Source organism: Convolutriloba macropyga, chromosome 15, assembly GCF_964194025.1.
Source record: "Convolutriloba macropyga chromosome 15, txConMacr16.3, whole genome shotgun sequence".
NCBI lineage: Eukaryota > Metazoa > Xenacoelomorpha > Acoela > Convolutidae > Convolutriloba > Convolutriloba macropyga.
In genome coordinates, this window is record NC_134482.1 from 18,869,723 (window position 1) to 18,879,303 (window position 9,581).

Consider the following 9,581-nt stretch of genomic DNA (forward strand, 5'->3'; position numbering starts at 1 on the left):
TAATCATCATCCCTTTTTTCAACGGGCGAGATTCGTGATCCTCGTCCAATGCCTCGTGCAGATAAGGAAATGGTGTCTAATTTGAGATTGCCTAATGGTCTGGCAGTGGGCAATGAACTCATTGAGCGGGCGAAGAGGCAGGCAAAAAATGAGAAGGCTGCTGCCAAGCAAATTGAGTTTGTCAGCTGGGTGTTGTGATTTAGATGACGTTGCCATGATCTCAAGTGAATGTTTTTGATGATCCGCCTGATGTTGGCCCATATGATCGAGGTGGTTATCTTAGTCGGTTTTAGTTTCTTAACTCTGTGGTTACCTATTTGATTTCATTATGATATGAAGTCGAGATAGAAAAGAGTCCAAAGCTGCATTATCGCTTTTCCTATAAAATTGTGAAAATGCATCGTCGTTTATTCTATTTTGAAATCTGCAATTCCGTTTATTCTTTACTTTTAGTTATAGTGTCGTTTATTCTATATTTCTTAGCTGTAGTGTCGTTTGTTCTATAATTTTAGCTGTTGTGTCAATTATCCTAGAGAAAAAACCGTGTCGAGTGAAAGGTTGGGAGCGGAAAACGGATTGTGGGACCAGTACCAAGCTCTCAGCATGATTCCCACAATCGTACTGCCCTCCCTTACCTGTACCCTGGAGTTGGGCCAGCTTCAAGACCCAGACTGTTTCACGTCTAGTCTCCCGCACTGATCGTTCTGTCGTGGTTTTCCCCCCTTCTTTGGTTTGTCGGGTTCTGTTTTTACACACAAAGACACACATGCAACCATACGTGAAATCGAAAAAAATTAGCCCGGGCAGTGTTTTTGAATGGCTTCAGTTTGAATGGCTTGGAGTTATACCCCAAGGCGTCAGCATCCACCTTTTGTTTCAATTTTTACTCCTTTTTTTATGACTAAGTTCCCATTCGTTTCTACTACCATTTTTGAATGGCTTCAGCTAGCGTCTCGAGTCATAACCCAAGACGTCCGCATCCACCTTTGTTTTCTTTGTTTTACATTTGGACTTAGCCTCCTACTATTTTTAGATGGCTCAGCTAACGTTTGGAGTCATAACCCAAGACGTCCGCATCCACCTTTGTTTTCTTTGTTTTACATATGGACTTAGCCTCCTACTATTTTTAGATGGCTCATCTAACGTTTCGAGTCATAACCCAAGACGTCCTCATCCACCGTTGCTTTGCTTTGTTTTTGTTTTCGACGTCTGCTGCTATTTCTGCTACAGTTCTTAGATGGCTTCAGCTAACGTCTCGAGTCATACCCCTAGACCTCCGCATCCACCTTTGTTTTGCTTTGTCTTAGATTGTGGCTTAAATTATTCAATAACTTCAGCTAACGACTAGACTCATGCTTAGAGCAGCTCTGAAAGCGACCTGTTTCTATTTTGTTCTCAGCCAATAACATAATTAGAAAGTCTTAGTTTTTTGTTAATGGTGCCGTTTCTGTTTTGAATCTGTTGTAAATATTTAGATCCCCTTTTGGATGTCATCTTCTCCGGCTCATAATTATACTACTGGTGCCGTGCATCCGAGGGTCATCAGCCGGCTTACTCGAAAGGGCCAGGCTCGTGATCCTACTTTTTGCCAAAGCTAAAAAGAAGTTGATCTTCGATGTGCGGCTGCCTGATGGTTTGGCAGAAGGCATTGCATTCTTAGTGCAGAATCGGGTGAACAGTCAACCAAAACAGAGAAGGCAGCTGCCAAGGATGTTCAGTTTCAGCCGGAAGACGTGATGCTGATCACTTTACTTAAGTTGCTAACACTTTAATTGAATTGTGCTCCAGTTAGTTATTCTCTTACCTTGTAGGTTCCTGCTTATTAGATGCTTTTATAGGTTTCCTGATTAAATGAAGCTCCGACCTAAAAAGGTCAAAATTAGGTTAAAAGTTGAAGTAGAGCAAAAGTCTAAAACTGTCCTATTGATTTTTGAAGCAGATTCAAAAATTGCAGCGTCTTTTATCCTATAGTGAATTTCTTAATAACGTTGAAAGTTGCAATTACGTCAATCCTGTATTGAGAACTCTGAGCTCGCTTATCTTGGAATGTTAAGTCCTGCATTCTATATTGATCTGATTTGCTGTCTGGAGTTTTAACATTCAGGTATATCAAGCACTTTCAAGAACTATCCCGATGCCCCCGATCAGAGCTTTTCTTAGTTGAAGAGACTGTGAAAGAAACACAAAATAGGAACATCATCAAGGTCTTATATTTTGTTTTATACTTTGTTTTGTATGGTAGGAGGAGACTATAGTCCTAGAGAAAAGAAAAAAAGCGAAGGTATATTGGTTGATGTCAGCTTGAATCTCATGCCCCAAGACATCCGCATCCATCTTTGTTTTCTTTGTTTTACATTTGGACTTAGCCTCCTACTATTTTTAGATGGCTCAGCTAACGTTTCGAGTCATAACCCAAGACGTCCGCATCCACCTTTGTTTTCTTTGTTTTACATTTGGACTTAGCCTCCTACTATTTTTAGATGGCTCAGCTAACGTTTCGAGTCATAACCCAAGACGTCCGCATCCACCGTTGCTTTGCTTTGTTTTTGTTTTTGACGTCTGCTGCTATTTCTGCTACAGTTCTTGGATGGCTTCAGCTAACGTCTCGAGTCATACCCCTAGACCTCCGCATCCACCTTTGTTTTGCTTTGTCTTAGATTGTGGCTTAAATTATTCAATAACTTCAGCTAACTACTAGACTCATGCTTAGAGCAGCTCTGAAAGCGACCTGTTTCTATTTTGTTCTCAGCCAATAACATAATTAGAAAGTCTTAGTTTTTTGTTAATGGTGCCGTTTCTGTTTTGAATCTGTTGTAAATATTTAGATCCCCTTTTGGATGTCATCTTCTCCGGCTCATAATTATACTACTGGTGCCGTGCATCCGAGGGTCATCAGCCGGCTTACTCGAAAGGGCCAGGCTCGTGATCCTACTTTTTGCCAAAGCTAAAAAGAAGTTGATCTTCGATGTGCGGCTGCCTGATGGTTTGGCAGAAGGCATTGCATTCTTAGTGCAGAATCGGGTGAACAGTCAACCAAAACAGAGAAGGCAGCTGCCAAGGATGTTCAGTTTCAGCCGGAAGACGTGATGCTGATCACTTTACTTAAGTTGCTAACACTTTAATTGAATTGTGCTCCAGTTAGTTATTCTCTTACCTTGTAGGTTCCTGCTTATTAGATGCTTTTATAGGTTTCCTGATTAAATGAAGCTCCGACCTAAAAAGGTCAAAATTAGGTTAAAAGTTGAAGTAGATCAAAAGTCTAAAACTGTCCTATTGATTTTTGAAGCAGATTCAAAAATTGCAGCGTCTTTTATCCTATAGTGAATTTCTTAATAACGTTGAAAGTTGCAATTACGTCAATCCTGTATTGAGAACTCTGAGCTCGCTTATCTTGGAATGTTAAGTCCTGCATTCTATATTGATCTGATTTGCTGTCTGGAGTTTTAACATTCAGGTATATCAAGCACTTCCAAGAACTATCCCGATGCCCCCGATCAGAGCTTTTCTTAGTTGAAGAGACTGTGAAAGAAACACAAAATAGGAACATCACTAAGGTCTTATATTTTGTTTTATACTTTGTTTTGTATGGTAGGAGGAGACTTTAGTCCTAGAGAAAAGAAAAAAAGCGAAAGTATATTGGTTGATGTCAGCTTGAATCTCATGCCCCAAGACATCCGCATCCATCTTTGTTTTCTTTGTTTTACATTTGGACTTAGCCTCCTACTATTTTTAGATGGCTCAGCTAACGTTTGGAGTCATAACCCAAGACGTCCGCATCCACCTTTGTTTTCTTTGTTTTACATTTGGACTTAGCCTCCTACTATTTTTAGATGGCTCATCTAACGTTTCGAGTCATAACCCAAGACGTCCGCATCCACCGTTGCTTTGCTTTGTTTTTGTTTTTGACGTCTGCTGCTATTTCTGCTACAGTTCTTGGATGGCTTCAGCTAACGTCTCGAGTCATACCCCTAGACCTCCGCATCCACCTTTGTTTTGCTTTGTCTTAGATTGTGGCTTAAATTATTCAATAACTTCAGCTAACGACTAGACTCATGCTTAGAGCAGCTCTGAAAGCGACCTGTTTCTATTTTGTTCTCAGCCAATAACATAATTAGAAAGTCTTAGTTTTTTGTTAATGGTGCCGTTTCTGTTTTGAATCTGTTGTAAATATTTAGATCCCCTTTTGGATGTCATCTTCTCCGGCTCATAATTATACTACTGGTGCCGTGCATCCGAGGGTCATCAGCCGGCTTACTCGAAAGGGCCAGGCTTGTGATCCTACTTTTTGCCAAAGCTAAAAAGAAGTTGATCTTCGATGTGCGGCTGCCTGATGGTTCGGCAGAAGGCATTGCATTCTTAGTGCAGAATCGGGTGAACAGTCAACCAAAACAGAGAAGGCAGCTGCCAAGGATGTTCAGTTTCAGCCGGAAGACGTGATGCTGATCACTTTACTTAAGTTGCTAACACTTTAATTGAATTGTGCTCCAGTTAGTTATTCTCTTACCTTGTAGGTTCCTGCTTATTAGATGCTTTTATAGGTTTCCTGATTAAATGAAGCTCCGACCTAAAAAGGTCAAAATTAGGTTAAAAGTTGAAGTAGAGCAAAAGTCTAAAACTGTCCTATTGATTTTTGAAGCAGATTCAAAAATTGCAGCGTCTTTTATCCTATAGTGAATTTCTTAATAACGTTGAAAGTTGCAATTACGTCAATCCTGTATTGAGAACTCTGAGCTCGCTTATCTTGGAATGTTAAGTCCTGCATTCTATATTGATCTGATTTGCTGTCTGGAGTTTTAACATTCAGGTATATCAAGCACTTCCAAGAACTATCCCGATGCCCCCGATCAGAGCTTTTCTTAGTTGAAGAGACTGTGAAAGAAACACAAAATAGGAACATCACTAAGGTCTTATATTTTGTTTTATACTTTGTTTTGTATGGTAGGAGGAGACTTTAGTCCTAGAGAAAAGAAAAAAAGCGAAAGTATATTGGTTGATGTCAGCTTGAATCTCATGCCCCAAGACATCCGCATCCATCTTTGTTTTCTTTGTTTTACATTTGGACTTAGCCTCCTACTATTTTTAGATGGCTCAGCTAACGTTTGGAGTCATAACCCAAGACGTCCGCATCCACCTTTGTTTTCTTTGTTTTACATTTGGACTTAGCCTCCTACTATTTTTAGATGGCTCATCTAACGTTTCGAGTCATAACCCAAGACGTCCGCATCCACCGTTGCTTTGCTTTGTTTTTGTTTTTGACGTCTGCTGCTATTTCTGCTACAGTTCTTGGATGGCTTCAGCTAACGTCTCGAGTCATACCCCTAGACCTCCGCATCCACCTTTGTTTTGCTTTGTCTTAGATTGTGGCTTAAATTATTCAATAACTTCAGCTAACGACTAGACTCATGCTTAGAGCAGCTCTGAAAGCGACCTGTTTCTATTTTGTTCTCAGCCAATAACATAATTAGAAAGTCTTAGTTTTTTGTTAATGGTGCCGTTTCTGTTTTGAATCTGTTGTAAATATTTAGATCCCCTTTTGGATGTCATCTTCTCCGGCTCATAATTATACTACTGGTGCCGTGCATCCGAGGGTCATCAGCCGGCTTACTCGAAAGGGCCAGGCTTGTGATCCTACTTTTTGCCAAAGCTAAAAAGAAGTTGATCTTCGATGTGCGGCTGCCTGATGGTTTGGCAGAAGGCATTGCATTCTTAGTGCAGAATCGGGTGAACAGTCAACCAAAACAGAGAAGGCAGCTGCCAAGGATGTTCAGTTTCAGCCGGAAGACGTGATGCTGATCACTTTACTTAAGTTGCTAACACTTTAATTGAATTGTGCTCCAGTTAGTTATTCTCTTACCTTGTAGGTTCCTGCTTATTAGATGCTTTTATAGGTTTCCTGATTAAATGAAGCTCCGACCTAAAAAGGTCAAAATTAGGTTAAAAGTTGAAGTAGAGCAAAAGTCTAAAACTGTCCTATTGATTTTTGAAGCAGATTCAAAAATTGCAGCGTCTTTTATCCTATAGTGAATTTCTTAATAACGTTGAAAGTTGCAATTACGTCAATCCTGTATTGAGAACTCTGAGCTCGCTTATCTTGGAATGTTAAGTCCGGCATTCTATATTGATCTGATTTGCTGTCTGGAGTTTTAACATTCAGGTATATCAAGCACTTTCAAGAACTATCCCGATGCCCCCGATCAGAGCTTTTCTTAGTTGAAGAGACTGTGAAAGAAACACAAAATAGGAACATCATCAAGGTCTTATATTTTGTTTTATACTTTGTTTTGTATGGTAGGAGGAGACTATAGTCCTAGAGAAAAGAAAAAAGCGAAAGTATATTGGTTGATGTCAGCTTGAATCTCGTCATGCCCCAAGACATCCGCATCCATCTTTCTTTTGTTTTGTCTATGATTTTTGACTTAGTTGTTACTATTTTTGGATGGTTTCAGCTAACGTCACACAAATACATCCGTATCCACCGTTGTTTGATTTTGTTTGTTTTTGTAAACTTTTCTTAGTTATTGTTCCTCAGTCGTGGTATAAAAAGTTCTGCAAGTGAATTCAGTATGCCTTATTCTGGCTCCAGGTTATTTATTCTTTTTCTATGGTTTTTTAATTGCATTTTATAGCGCTTGACATGATTTGGAGATTAATTTTTGGATCGTGTTGCTTAATGCTTGTTTGTTTCTTATCTCGTGTAGTTCATCTACACTCGTCCAAATTTGTACGTTATTTGCAAGTGCTATGGTCTTATCTTACTTTGTGTTTTTTTAAGATCAGTTTGTGTAACATTTAATCATAATAATTTTTCGTATATGTAAAGTGCACTTTTTCACAGAAGTAATTATTACATTTTGTTCGCCTGGATTTTAGATGTCTTATCATGTTAGTGCTTTTTTGCAATTTTGCTATTGTTTTGTTTACATTTGTCCAGGTTAACTTTATCTGAGTAGCTCTTTCTGGTGCTTCATGGCATTCTATGATTACCTGTTTTCCTCCGTATCGTCCACATTCGAGTTATTTCAACAGTCCTGGGCCTTCTGTTCATATTGCAAGCATCTACTATATTGTAGTACGGAGTGCTCCGGTCCCGACTTTTCGCATCTCTACTGATTGAATATCCTGCTGTCTTCGCAGATTGCATTGCCTTGTCATCTCAGACCAAAAACGAAAGAAGAGCGAAAATTCCTCAATTTCATGAATGTAAGGGGAAAGAACGTGAATTTAGAGATCCGTAGGTTTGTCCATTAGTTCGGATCGGCAGTTGCTAAGCTATAGTTAGAGTGCCGCTCAAAGGCTCTTTGGAACAATATTGTTTTTTTCGGAGTCGAAAGATTGCTCTCAGTGAAGTCTTTATTTCATCTTGGATGAGTTCTTATAGAGTAGTTATGTTTCGATGCTTTCTTGAAGTAGTTGATGTTGCGTCTGTTGATGTGTTTAGTTTGACTCAGTAGTTTTGATGTGCTGCAAAGTTCCTTCTGAGAGGTCCACCAAGGTGGATTCATTGCTATCCTCAGTGTTCTGGTTTATAGTCTCTGTAGTCTTTGGAAGGGTGTAGTCGGTACATTGGCCCAGGCTGATGAGACGTGTTCCATTGGTGAAATATTGGGTATAGTCTGATTTAGCTTTGAGTGTTTTGAGTATGTTTATCCTGGTAAAAGCGTTTGCTCAACTTGGCTTGAGTCTGTTTATCCTGGTAAAAGCGTTTGCTCAATTCTGCTGATGTTCTCTGTCCAAAGCGAGCTGCCTGTTCTACAACTAAAAGGTTCAGTGGTCTAGAGAATCGAGTGCTCTTGGTAATTTCTCTTGCGGCTTTACAGGTTGATTCAATATCGTAGAGGGCTTTGTCGTTTGCATGCTGGTATTTTTTAGCGGTAGCCATTTCGGGTTTGCTTACAAAAACATTGAACAGAACAGGACTTTTGACTCGTCCTTGAGGGATACGGGCGCTTGGGAGGAAGCTCTCTGCTACAGCTTAATGTTCAGCAATTGTCAGTTCTCTATTTTAGAAGATGTGTTGTGCATTCGATGTTCAGCATCGGAACTTTGTGCTCCTGTGTTCTGTAGAGTTGTGATCTATGACATACTGCATCAAATGATCGCTGAACGACAAAAAAGACCGCTTCAGTTGGTTGCTTCCAGAGAGTTCCACTAATGGCCTATTCTCGCAGTGTTTTGACTTCACCGAGCTTGCCAGTACAGTATTTCAGAGAGATAGAGTTCTGTAGTTCTTAATGTTGGTGTGCGCTTGGCGTAGTCTATGGAGCATGCAAACTTTGGTCTTCCAGCTCGTCGGTATCTTTCATCGCTTGTGTTATTCTTAATTGAGTTTGCAAAGGGCCTCTGTGATGTTGTCTAGCATTTGTGTTAGGACCTTAAAACTTGCTCATCTACTGGCGTTGTTTCTTCTCTCAAGAAATCAATTGTCTGCAGCGGAGGCTTAACGTTAATTTGCAGTAGTCTGTTAGCATATCATAGTCCTCGATGGCACTTTCGTTTGAACTTCTCTCAAATTTTTTGATCGCTCATTTCAGTTGTTCCGACTCCGTGCGTCGTCATGGTCTGTTTTAGGGAGTTGGCAGAGCTGTTTTCAGTGTCTTGTGCTGTCATTTTGAGTCGGTTGATGTTGTTCTGATCTTCATTGGTGAGTCTGTTGTAGGCCTTTCAAACGTTCTGGTGGTGTTATCATTGAGTTGCGCGATCAGTTTTATCTTGTTGCTGTTTCTCTACCTTGATTTCTTTATTCATTTGTTTGTTATAGAGCCATGTTCAGCTCGGCTGTTAATTCTCTCTAGTCCATGTCTCCTCATAGTCCGATTCTTCTAATTTTTGTCATCGTCTGTATTTGATGTTTAATTCTGACAAGATTGCCTATTTCTGTGTTAGTTCTGTCTTTGAGATCTGCGGGAGTTGTCGTTGCACCGCTCGATGTGAGTAGTGAGCTCTTTTGCCTTCTCATGCAGTTCATCTGTGATGTCTCTGCAGACGTAAAAGCTCATAGTGAGGTCGATGTTCTGGTCAAAAATGGTTTGGGATGGAGGTAAGAACTAAGATTATGTTCAGAGTTATTATATTTTAGATGTGTTAGTTATCAGTTAAGTTGTTTGCTCTGTTACTGTTGAACTACTGGGTAAGGTTGTGACTGTTATTATTTGTAAAACTAAGCGTGCGATTGGATGTCAGTGAAAATACAAAGTCTAAGTTTCTTTGTAAGAGATATGTCTGTTTTTTGTGAGTTCTTTTTACGGTTAGAGTTTGTTAACTCACCGGTCGCTCCAGTTAAGGCAGAGCCTAGTTGGCTCCTTTTACAACCTTAAGGTATAAAGTGTTAGGGCTTATTTCTGCGCGCAGAGTAGACCTATCTCGTTCTCTCAGACTAACTGACTCTGTAAAACACAGAAGATATACTTAATTTATAACGGCGTGTAGTATACATATCAACTTATAAGATGGTATATCAAGGTATATGATGTACACATAGTGTAGCTATCTATTTTACTAGGCTGACTGAAGTCAAACGTGCAAGCCTTTTATATAAGTCAATAGTGTCCTCCCAATTGTTTGGAGGCGTACATTCAGTATTT